This window comes from Alexandromys fortis, unplaced genomic scaffold, assembly GCF_014885135.2.
Source record: "Alexandromys fortis isolate MF-2015 unplaced genomic scaffold, M_Fortis_MF-2015_v1.1 scaffold_28, whole genome shotgun sequence".
Taxonomy (NCBI): Eukaryota; Metazoa; Chordata; class Mammalia; order Rodentia; family Cricetidae; genus Alexandromys; species Alexandromys fortis.
Window position 1 is genome coordinate 13545356 of NW_026067901.1, and position 11883 is coordinate 13557238.

Below are 11883 nucleotides of genomic sequence, written 5' to 3' on the forward strand. Positions count from 1 at the left end.
GCTGGGACAGGCAGAAGGCCCAAGGGATGCAGGGACCCTGCAGGAAACAAATGGCCGCAGTAGCCTGAGCCTAACAAGTACCAGAGAAGACGCTTAGGGAAGGACACAGCGCCGGCTCCTGTGGCCTGTAGGACCCATCTATAGCAAGGCTGGCAAAATGAGCTGCCTTCTGGTACCCAGATGGCAGGTGCACTGCAGCATTTAGCTGAGAGCAGTAAGGAGCCAGAGCAAGGTTGTGCACAGGGGAGAGACACTGGAACTGGAGTTTCATATACATCTTCAGGTTGTAGTTAATTGAAAACTCAGGGCCAGAGAATGGAGCTGGGGTGAAACTTGATGATTATCGCCCAAGTCCATGTGGGGGAGAGTGAGGTGTGGGCCAAGGGGCACCTGTGGGTATCAAGAGGAGTATGTGGAAGTAGCAGCTGAGAGGTGAGAACTGGAGGCCTGACGAAAAGAATGTTGCTCAGTGAGGCCAGCATGCTGGTGATGGGGGGCCTGTCTGGGAAGGGTTAGCAAGCCCGTGGTGGCAAAGGGGGGCTCTTCTTGTCATTTTCAGACCAGCCAGCCCTCACGCCACTGCACAGACTTCCTACCCTGAGCTCCAACTCCAGTTCTGGGAAGGGGCCTTGGGAAGGCTCCTCAGTCTTGCTGACACCCATGGGGGGGGGCCAGGCATCTCCACCCCTCACCCACCTGCTTCTGCTGTCCCTTCTGCTATGCAAGCATTGCTGCAGAGCCCCCAAGCTGGCTGAGGTGTCTCTCACAGGGCCGGTAGGATGCTGGCCCTATAGCTGCAACAGTTGCTCTTCAGTGTTGACCTGACTGCCTTAGAATGGCAGAACGATGCCAAAGCGCAGCCCTGGCTGTGACTGTAAGGGTTTCCCAAAGACTTCACCAAGAACACCCATCTTGAATGTGGAGAGGCTCCAACTCAGGGGTCTGGTCCCAGAGTGAAGGAGAAGCCCCTGAGCACCAGCGTTCCCCTCACCTCTGCTTCCCGACTACAGATGCAAGGTGACCCACTGCTTCATACTCCTGCCACCATGCCTTCCCCATCGTCTCTCCTTAAACCATGAGGCTCACCCTTCTCCTTTTTCCCCTCCCTCCCTCCCTCCCTCCCTCCCTCCCTCCCTCCCTCCCTCCCTCCCCCCCCCCCCCCCCCCCCCCCATTCCTTTCACAGCCACACGAAGGTGCCTAAAACAGAAAACTGGTGCCAAGAAGTAGGGCTGACACTGTGCTAAGCCTGACTGTGGGGGACCAGTTTGTGAGGGGGTGTGGAGTAGTTTGGAGTAACAGGCTAAAGAAGCCCCAGAGTGCTGTAAGTTGAGTTTAGTGGAATTGTGAAGGTTCAGAGAGGCAGTGGGGTTTGGGCTAGACCCATGTATTTGGCCAAGAATCCAGATTCATTCTGTCCATGTCCTGAGAACTTGGATGAGACTGGACTCAAAAGTAAAGGGCAGATTTGTTTTTGATGCCTGGGCTGTATGGCATGGTTGCTGCTCACCGCTTCTATCTAGGCCGTAGTAACAAAAAGTAACAAAGAAAAGAGAAAGGTGTGGGAAACCCTAGGATTGGCAAAGGGGAGAGAATGAGAGAGCTCACAGTGGAGATAAGAGGGCTCAGAAGGAGCAGATATCACTGTTACAGAGATTAACACCACTAAAGCTTCACCAATTAAAGGCTCCAGTAGAAGTGCAAATTCATTCGGAAGGGGAGAACCTGAGCTGAGGTTGTCATTACAGGGACCCCTACTGCAGAGTCAGCCTCGAAGATGCTCAGAGGTCATCTCCGCCGTGGTCCAAAGAGGCTGATGTTTTTACAGGCATGAAAGATGCAAAGCAAATGTGTTATAAAGCCTTCGGAGATTCCAGAAAGCCCCTCAGATCAGGCTTGGAGTCTTCGCAAGGAGAGGCCATTGCACGAAGCTGTAAAGATGAAGACTGAATTGCCATGGAGATGCCAGGACCATGGGACATCCACTGAGAAAAAAGCTGCAGGCACAGGGTGAAACCAGCCCAGAAGAGAGGTCAGATATGCATAGGTGGCAGAGCTAGGGAAGCAGGGTGGCCCATGGCTGTTGGTACACAGACAATTCCATCCTGAGTCCCAGATGCCAGATATGGATCTGTGTTTCCTCACTGAATCTGAGTCTTGCTTCAGTCTGAATGCTCCTTGCTGTCTTCTGATTCCTCCCTTTTGGAATGAGAACATCCTTTCTGTGACACCACTAGAAATATGTAACTTGGTATTTTGGGTTTTAATAGGGATTCATGGGAAGGAGACTGCCTGGGTCTCAGAAGAGACTTTGGGCTTTTGAGCAGCGTTTTAGATGTTTAAAGGCAATGGGGACTTTCAGAGATGAGCTAAATGCATCTTAATGAGATGGAAGAGAGACCCTCTGGGGCAGGATGGGATGGTACGAGTTTAGGTGATGCTTGTGTCAAGTTTGTGAGGGACGGAGTTGCAACCGCTCAGTTCCATCATCAACTCGACGGCATTCTAGAATCGCCATGGAAACGCACCCCTGAGTTTGTCACTGGGAATGTTTCCAGAGAGGTTTCACTGATGGAGGAGTACCCATCTTGAATGTGAGCATCACCACTGCCTGGGCCGGGCTTCTGGGCTGAATGACAAGAGGATGGAAATGAACATTTCCCTCTGCTTCCCCTGGGCACAACGTGAGCAGCTGCCTCACGCTCCGGTCTCTGTGTGCCTTCCTGGGTTGTGCCCTCAGGCTGTGAGCAAGGGGCCAAAGGTGTGAAGACACAGACAAACTCATTCATGGTTGGCTCCCAGTCTCTCCCTCAGGTTGTTTTTGTTGGGCACCGGTCATGACAAGAAAGGACTCCAGGCTCTGGTCCCTAAGCACACTGCTCCTTATCCTTGATTTGTTTGGGGGGGGGGGGGGGGGGGGGGGGGAGGGAGGTTGGCCATGATGGCAGTCACCTATCACAGTAGGGCAGGTGATGTCTGACCCCTGCTGGAACGCTGTTACCCAATACGTGGCACAAACAACAGCTTTGGCTGTGACCACAAATAAAACGAGGACATTTGCTCAACGGCAGCAGCCACCGTGGAGGATTATACCAGTGGGGAAGCTTCTATTGTCTAGTGCACTGCAGGCAGTGAGGTCCCTGTGCATCTGTAGTACTAGGGTAGAGACCATAAGGCATGGCCAGTGTGCAAAGGGTTCTGGGCACTGGCTAGTGGCTGGGACTAGCTGTGTAACCAGCACTGCCTGACTTGATATTGTTCTTTTGGATTGTGTACCCTGTGCTTAACAGGAGCCAGCCTGCTATGCCCGGCCAGCCATAGCCTTGTCCTTTCTGTGCTGACCGCATCTCTCAACGCCATCATTTTACCTTACGCTCGAGTCACCCTGGTATGAATTTGCTCATCGTGATCCTGGGAGCATCAGGCTGTCCTACTATAGGACCATCTGCACTGTGACATGGTTTCCTCACGTCCTTGTTCTCAGTGACATCATGTGACCATATTGTCACCAACAGCAATGCCAACGCGTAGCTGGGAGCCCAGCACACAGGGGACCTGATGCAAATGAAGTGCCAAGCTCCGGGCCTGTGTCTCTAGAGGGCTGGGGATGCTGAGGGCCTGTGGTTGCCCCATGTCCTGCCAAGGTCCCGGTGGATACAACCACATCTCAGGGTCTAGGGGAAGGAGGAATGACGAGTCCAGTTCTGAGACGAGGCCACTGAGGAGGAAAGCGACGTGTCCCGAGTGACAGGTTACTGGTAAGCAGCAGACCCAGCCTGGGTTTTACTTTGTCACATGTGGAAGGGACATGAAGGTTGCATGGAGGGCAGGGCAGGGTAGCCTGGGGCGAGTACCCAAGCTCTCATCTCAAGACCCCCCACTTGCAGTGAGTCTCGTCTTTCCTAGAGTCCCTGGTGGGCTGTGACTCTGGGTTCCATCTTGGCAGATGGTTCCCAGGGCTCCCACAGTGCTTTGGGGCAGAAGGCAGCCTGTCTCCTTTGTCTAGGATCCAGTAGTCAAGGGAGACTGGAAGCCAGCCACAAACGAGTCTGTCGGCACAGCTCTGGCCCCTTGTGTGGCTTGGGTGGGGAGGGCTAGGCAAGGGTACCTCTCAGCCTCTGAAGTTGGGGTCTGCTTTTTCTCTACACAAACAGTGCTGTTGTGATCAATATGGCGGAGGCATCATCTTCTAATTACCAGCTGTGTGGCCTCGAAAGAGATACTTAACCTCTCTGATCCTCCCTAGCCTTTGCTATATGCGACAAATGCCTTGCTCGTGGTGGGCTGGTAAGAATCAGCCTAAGGGGTGTGGACCCAGGTTCTGAACATCAGCACCTACTTTCATTGCTCTGGTCCAGAGGAACTGAGTCCTGCCTGGTAAATCAGCAAGGAAACCCCTGACAGGACTTCTGGGTGTCTCTAGGACCTTGGCCACCACACACCTTCCCTCAGTCTTCCACTCCACACCCCACCAGGCCTTTTGGAAGCTTAGAATCTTCACATATGTGAGCTACTATGGCTGACCAATGGTCAGATGACTGGCCAGTGGTCAGTCCATGGCTTACTCTCTACTGGGAGTCTCCCCAGAATAGAATTCAAGCCATTTGCTCCTTGAGCTATACAGAAATACATTTTTTTTTAGTGTTGAAGGTCACTGGGGGAGGCCAAGTGAACAGTCTAGGGTGATAAAGAGACTTGGAACCCCATGGGGTCCCTGCACTTGAGACATTGAACCCTGGAGAGCCTACATCCCTGTGCCTGGACAGAGTCATCCAGAAGCCAGCAAGACTAAGCTTGCCAGAGCCTTGCACTACTGCCTGGCAGTAAGCATGGAGCAAGCTGTGAAACTGAGGCCTAGAAGGCAGAGAGACATGCCCCCATTCCAGGGCCTTCTACTCTGCCAAGTGTAGCAGCCTGGAGAGAGTGGTGGTCCCAGCTGTGTGATGTTGTGTAAGTCACTTAACGCCTCTGGGCTTGCTCTGTTCTCTAACAGGAGCTCAGAAGCGACTTCCGAGACAGCTGTGAAGATTTGAGTGGCCTCTGAGTGGTACTGGGGTGGGTGACGCCCCCTACCTGGTTTTTGGTTAAACAGACACACTATTACACCCATCCTTTCAGTTAACCCTAGAGGGCAACCGTCAGTCCCAACAAGCAGGTCAGAGAGAGAGGCAGAGTGTCAGCCTGTGACATGAAGTCACACAGACAAGTCAAGGCTCCTGTTCCGGCCAGGGATGCCTTGCTTGGCCCTTGAACACTTAAGACAACAGGCTTGTGCAGCAAAGTCCATCACGCTAACCTTCCAATTCGGAGACCCCTCCCCCACGAAGGGATAGCCCAGGCCAATGGGAGTTCTCAGAGGGCTCCTTCTGTCCAGTATCTGAGCTGTGTGGCCTGGGGCCAGTTAGACCATTTCTCCGAGCCCCCTTCCCACAACCTAAACACAAGGTTAGCCCTGGCCCTTCTCCCTGTACTTCTCAAGGACATTTGGTGAGCCAGGAAGGCTTCTGTTTGTGCCAGGGCCATAATTAGCCTCATGTTGGCACCCGGTTTTCAGGTCTGCTGAGGAGAGTCAGGGCTGGGTGGCAGTCAGGCCTGTGGCTTGGGTTCTCATCCAGCCAAACTGATATATGCCCTGTTCATCTTTGCAGCCTCTGGTTTATGTCTATGCTGCTTCCGTGGGAAGACGAGGTGAGTTGTGAGGGCCACCGGCTGTGGAGAATCTAAACCCAAGTGGGCCAAATGGAGGAGTGAAATAACCCATATAAACCGATGTCCCCAAGGCCTGGGCATGCCTCTCCCTCTGTCAGCCCGAGCTCTTTCTGTTGTGAATGAGCTTTAGGAGACCCTCTGCCTGGGTCACCAGCTAGCACAGGGTGAACTGGGGCTGAGGCCCAGGGTTCAGAGCGTCACTGAAGCCTGAATGGAAGCCCACACCTTGGCTTGTCACCTCGATTGTCAGCTTGTCACCTAGGAAGCTGTTTGTGAGGACAGGCTGTGACATCACCTCCCCTGGACATGTTACCATTTTGTGTGCCTTCTACCCTGAGAATGGAGCCTGGTGCTTCCTGGGTGTATGCTGGGAGGGGGCGGAAAATTATTAGTGAAGGTATAGATGGGGAAACTGAGCCATGATACTAACCCTCTCCCCCTGGGGCTCTTATTTTCCAGTTTTGAGCAGTGAAGTGGTGACCTATCCCTGGTTCCTTCTTGACACTAGAGGCAGACAGCCCCTGGTAGCCTGATGTCCTACATAGCAGAGTCTGACTTAGGCAACTCAGTAAATTGGGAGCCCGAGGGCCCTTGCTACTGCGTCTCATGGTGGCAGGCCTTTGTCTTCTCAAGATAAACACCAGACCAGGCCCCATTCCACTCCGCAGGCTAGACCACAGGTCTGCAGAGCAGAGGGGTAGCAGGTCAGAGCTGTGCTGACTCGGTTCTGTTGCAATGGGACAGATGAGCTATCAGGCAAAATGTCTTCAGAAGCCACAGGCACGAGCCCTTCTTGGGTACGCTGGCTAGAAAGCTATCTTGGCTTACCACCACAAAGCATCCCTTTGTGGCCCTCATGGACATCCAACCGGCCTCTGGGGTTCCTTTGCTCAGGCCTCACAGGCTGTCATAATGGTATCTTCAAGTAGAACCCAGGCCCTGGCACTTAGAGGGTTCTGTCTCCTACTGAGACCAGAGTGCCCTCAGCTTTTCCCTTCCTTGCCTGGAGAACCTCATCAGCACACCAAACCCTCCCACACTGGGGTGCTGGAAATAGCCTTTGTTTCTAAAGGCTCAAGGGGTACAGTCATCACACCTCATAACTTCCTCATCCTGCCCTCAGTAGATATCAACATTCTTTGTAATGTCTGCACCTTCCTCCCTCTCTTCCATGCTGCAAAGTCACAGACCAGCTGCTGGGGCCATCTTGAACCTGGGCGAGCTATGGTGCCTGCCTTAGCTGTGAGAAATGCGAGCTGTCCTTCCTCTCCTTCTTCAGAATTATCAGGGGAAGTGGTTATGGCAGCTGCAGTCAAGAGGGAGCAGGCTAGGACAGAGGGCAGGATTGGGAATCTCGAAGGAGTTCCAGTGTAGACAATCAGGCCTTTGGTCATTCTGCAGGGCATGTGATCAGGGAGGTTTTCTGAACCCCTGGGTCAGTTCTGCAAGTCTGAGCTCCCAAGGCCCCAAGATGACTGTGGTACATGTATCCTGCTCAGTTCAGTATGTCTGACCCGGTTAGTTAGCTACATGGACCTCCCTGACATGTGCAGTGAGACCCAGGGCACATGCAGCCCTAGAAGCCTCACTGGAGAGCCTGGCTCAGGGCTGATACCGTAGCTGGCTTCCTAAGCCCCTGAGCAGCCTGGCTTTGACAGGCCTGCTCCTACAGCATGAGGAGGCTGAGGCCATACTTTGTTCTGTGGCTCCAGAAGATCCTGGGAAACACGCAGCTGTGGGTCTCACCTTCTGACCAAGACAGAAGGGCTTTGCCTGGGTGACTTTTACCTCAGGGGTCCCTATCTCCACCAGGCAGTCCTCCAGGGCACCTTCAAATACTTGTTTTAGCAAAGATCTCTCATTCTTTGTGAACAAGCAAGCTAGCAGGGTCCCCAATGCAAGCAAGCTAGCCTACATTCCCAATGCAAGGATTGAAAAGTCCCATGGCCCAGCATGTATCTAAAGACAGAACTGAGGCCTGGTCCAGCCTTATCCTTATTTGGGGGATCAGGGACCTCTAGACTTTTTGAGCCCTGTTCTTCGACGTGTATTGTACACTGGGGAACTGGGACTCAAGGATAGAACCCTAAAAGCTTGAAGAGGTGGAAGGAAGGAGCTAATGGTCCCTGGAAGGTGGGGGCCACTCCCTGAAGGAAGTCTGGGAGAGACATGTCACAGCTGGGGAGTCAGCTGGCTCTTGCCCCCTGGGGGCTGTGCCTCCCCCTCAGCCTTCCCCAGGAGGATTCCAGAGAGATCAGGGTGGGAAGCCTTGTGCCCCCAACTTCTAATTAAATGGCAACGATTTTGACGTGGCAGGTGATCTTCTCGGGAAGCCTGGCTTTAAATTTAGCTTCCTCCCCAGCCAGCCCTTTGAAAAGGCTGCACTCGCAGAGAGAGCATGAGTCATCGCCAGGCCGGCCCGCCTGCCGGTCGCCTGCCTGCCCGGTGAGCAGTTGCTTTTGCGGGGGAGCAGGCCTCCCGAAGGCTGAGAAATAGTAAATAAGGCTGGAGGATGAGGGTGGTGCTGGGGTTCAGAGCAGGGCTCCCCACTGCAGGTGCCGAAACGGGGTGAGAGCAGCTGCTCGGTCAGCTCTGAAGACACCAAACCCACCTCCCTGCTCACTCGACTCCTGGTGGAAGAGGGGACTCGGCACAGATGCATTGATGGCTCTATAGATGACCAGTGAGCTGCCTGCCTCTCCTGGTCCTCCCCGCTCCCTGCTCTGCATATTCAAAGGGGAAGAAAGCTGAGCATCACTTCTCTTCCCCCTTGGCACCCCAGCCCCATTCCTGAGTCTGTTGTTGGTCCCTCAAGGGCTAGCAAGATGGCTCAATGGATAAAAGCCTTCCTACCAAACCAAACAGACATGTGTTTAATCCCTGGGGCTCATATAGTGGGAGGAGATAACTGTTTCCTGAAAGTCCTCCTCTGACCTCCACATGCATACCATGGCACACACACACGAAATAAGTCAATAAAATGAAATAAAATGGAGAGAAATGGAGGCCAGGTTGTGGCTCAGCTGGTAGAGCGTGTGCCTAACACACACATTTAGATTCCATCCCCAGCAATACACACTGTGCATGGTGGTGCATGCCTGCAGTCCTAGCCCTTGGGGAGTGAAAACAGGAGGGTCAGGAAGTTCAAATTCACCCTTGGAAGTCTGAGACCAGCCTGGGATATTTGGAACCCTGTTTAAAAGAAGGAAAAAGAAAAAAAAAAAAAAAAAGGTTTGCATGTGGTGGGGTTAAAGATGCTGAGACAGGAAGTTGACAGGGATTGTTGGGGGAGCCCCTGGTGCAGGCTGAAGCAATACACCCACCAGTGATGGATACTGGGGTCACCTAGACTAAAGGTGCAGGAAAGGCTCTCTCCTGAAGCCCCCAGGAAAATATGGCCCTTCTTATTTGGACACCTTGGCCCAGGGCTAGCAGAACTTTTGACTTGGACTTCAGAACTGCAGAGCATGGAATAGATGTGTGACACATGAAGCTGCTTTGTGTGTGGTCATTGGTATAGCAACCACAAGGTCCTGGGGTGCAGAGGCAAGCAACAGTGAAATGGGGTGGGGCCAGGCAGAGGACAAACCCTCCTTCTCTAAAGGACAAGAGGACACTGGCAGGACCAAAAACCTACTAAGTCAGTGCTGGCTTGTTGAGATACAGGGCTGAGGTGATGTGGTCTGTCAGTAATCTTCCCACTGGTCCTGGTGGTTATTCTACCTCATAGATGAGGAAATAAGGCTCAGGGGGACTAAGGGATTTTGTTCAAGGTAGGGAAATCTGTGTAACGGGGCGGGGGGGGGTGGTGGTGGAGGGACCTCATTGTGCCCATGATGGCCTCAGTGTAGCTGGCACAGGCTGACTGCAGAGGAAGTGGTCAAGGGGTGAAGACAGGGGCCTGGGTTGTGTCCTGTTGAACTGGGCTGGCAAGAGGCTGGACATCAGCTGTCACAACAACCTGTGAGGTTCAGTGAGTCCCACATATCTCCAGGTACCTACTCTCATTGTGACGTGAGCCTGTTCCACATCAATGTGGGAGGCAGGAAGAGGGCACCTCCACCCAGAATGTACCATACACAGATTGCTTTCATCCCAGGCAGCCTGCCCCCCCCCAAGGCATGCCATACCTGGGGACCACATGGGAGTGTCTGGCAAAATGAGATGCTCCATTCATCCCACTCACCCCAAATATCTGTTGTACATCTCCCCGGGTACTATCTACACCATGACACATGCACCTCACCCAACACATAGCACACATATACACATAAAAAATATGCTATGTCCAGCCCCCTGTACACACTACATACACCATACAACATCGTATCAACCTAACACACCACATATGAAAATACCCTACACCATACCATATAACACACATGCAAATATATATACATATATATGTGTATATATATACAGTCACAGCACACACAACATATACTACACAATACCCACACCTAACACACATGTATCAGTCATGAGCATCCCACACAGTGTATCACATGCTCCCCCCTGCTCTCCCAGCATGCCCTGCTCCCTTGCTGTACACTTGTGAGTGCCTCTGGTCTCAGTCTCCATTACTGAGAACTTGAGGCCAGGGTCTCAACCGAGCCAGAGAGCTCAAATCTTACATAGTACTGCTCCTACCAAGACCTGCAGTTGCCTCAATCCTGCTGGTCCCCATGCTGATATGGAATGGTCAGAGAGCTCAAAGGGCCTCTTCCTGTCTTCGACCTCAGCTGAAGTAGGGTCTTCCTCAACTTCCTCTTTGGAAGGAGAAGTTTGTGCCAGCCAAGGGCTATGGCATCAAGAAAGAATACAGAGGTTTGTGTCCCAAACCCGAGTGCTGGGAGCCCTTCCCTTCTGTGCCCTCCCATTACCAAGCAAGCTTCACCTCCCAGGCCCTATCCAGAGCCTGGCCTCACCTAGCCTGGGCAGCTTTGGTGCCCTGGCCATTGGCTGCAGCAGTTCCCATGGGCAGCCCTGGTCTTAGGTGGGCCCAGTGAGTCAGTCCTGGCTATATCCACGAAGAGAACAAGGTCACAGATGGAAAGCAAGGCCTTCACCGATACAGGCTTGGGTGAGAGACAGTGCTGGTCCTTCCTATCTGGCACCTCTTGGGGTCCCCTAGTCTCAAAAGCAGAAGTGCCAGGCAGGTTCCAGCATGCCATGAGGCTCTTTCTAGAGTCTGGAGAAAGTTCAGTCTGTTCTACAGTGGAGGGGAAAGGGTCTGTTCTGGAAGGATCTCTCCACCAGGAGAGAAGAGTGAGGTTCTTGGGCGTCACTTTGGGTCCCGTTCACCCCTTGTGGACTGTGTGGCTCTGAGGTACTATCCTAACCCCTCTGAGCCTAAGTGTTTATCTGTCAGTATGGGGGAATGGAACCACTCAGCGAGATGGCAAGAAGTAAGTTCAAGGCAGGTAGTGCTCGGCCCAGTTTTACTTGAGATTCCACTGAGGTCTCAAAAATCAAATGTGACCCCGAAATGTGGGCAATAACACCCTGGAGGGATGGATCTTGGGGTCTGCTTTCCCAGGTACTCAAAGGATATTCTTCTTCGGTAAATAGTGAAGATGTTGCGTCCTGGCTGTCCCCTGAGAGGAATTCAGGGTCACCATGAGCAACCCACAGGACCTTCTGAGGCTGTCCAGGCAGTGGGAAAATATAGTCCCAGGAGCTTGAGGCTGGAGTCCAGCACCTCCTTGTCCTTCAGGTGGGAGATGAAATGCGGGTGAAGTCAAAACTAGGGGTGTTCTGGGGAGAGATATAGGGTGAAGGCTTAGACCCAGGTCTAGAAGACTAGGGAAGCAGGGCTTTCACTCAAGGAAATTTAAACCAAGTCTGCCCCGACTGCCTGGCTCCGGGGTGGTTGGTAAGATAAACCTCTCAGCCTGAGCCTGGAAATGTGCACAGAGTAGGTGGGACGGAAGGCCACTGCCTGCCCGGGCAAGGGTCTGTCCTGGAAAGAAAAGAGGCTGCGTTCCTGCAGACAATTTCTGGTCTCTGAGTCTTTCAGAGTCTTTCTTGGAGCAGGTATGGGGCTGCAGGTCAGGTGGGAAGGAGGAGATGAGGGGAATATTGAGGAGAAGCCCCTGGTGGAGGTTGGGGAGGGGGGAGGAGGGAAGGGAAGAAGGAAAAAACTGGAGGAGAGGACGAGGAGGGGGGAGACAGAG

At 53.1% G+C, this 11883-nt stretch overlaps 1 protein-coding gene across 1 annotated transcript in view; it reads left to right on the plus strand.

Annotated features, from left to right (window-relative positions):
* The first annotated feature begins 11723 nt into the window (after positions 1 to 11723).
* Shisal1 (shisa like 1) overlaps positions 11724 to 11883 on the plus strand; it is a 60398-nt gene continuing 60238 nt past the window's right edge. The window contains exon 1 of the mRNA XM_050130635.1: positions 11724 to 11743. The gene's annotated coding sequence lies outside the window, so the exon portion shown is untranslated. The remainder of the gene's footprint in view (positions 11744 to 11883) is intronic.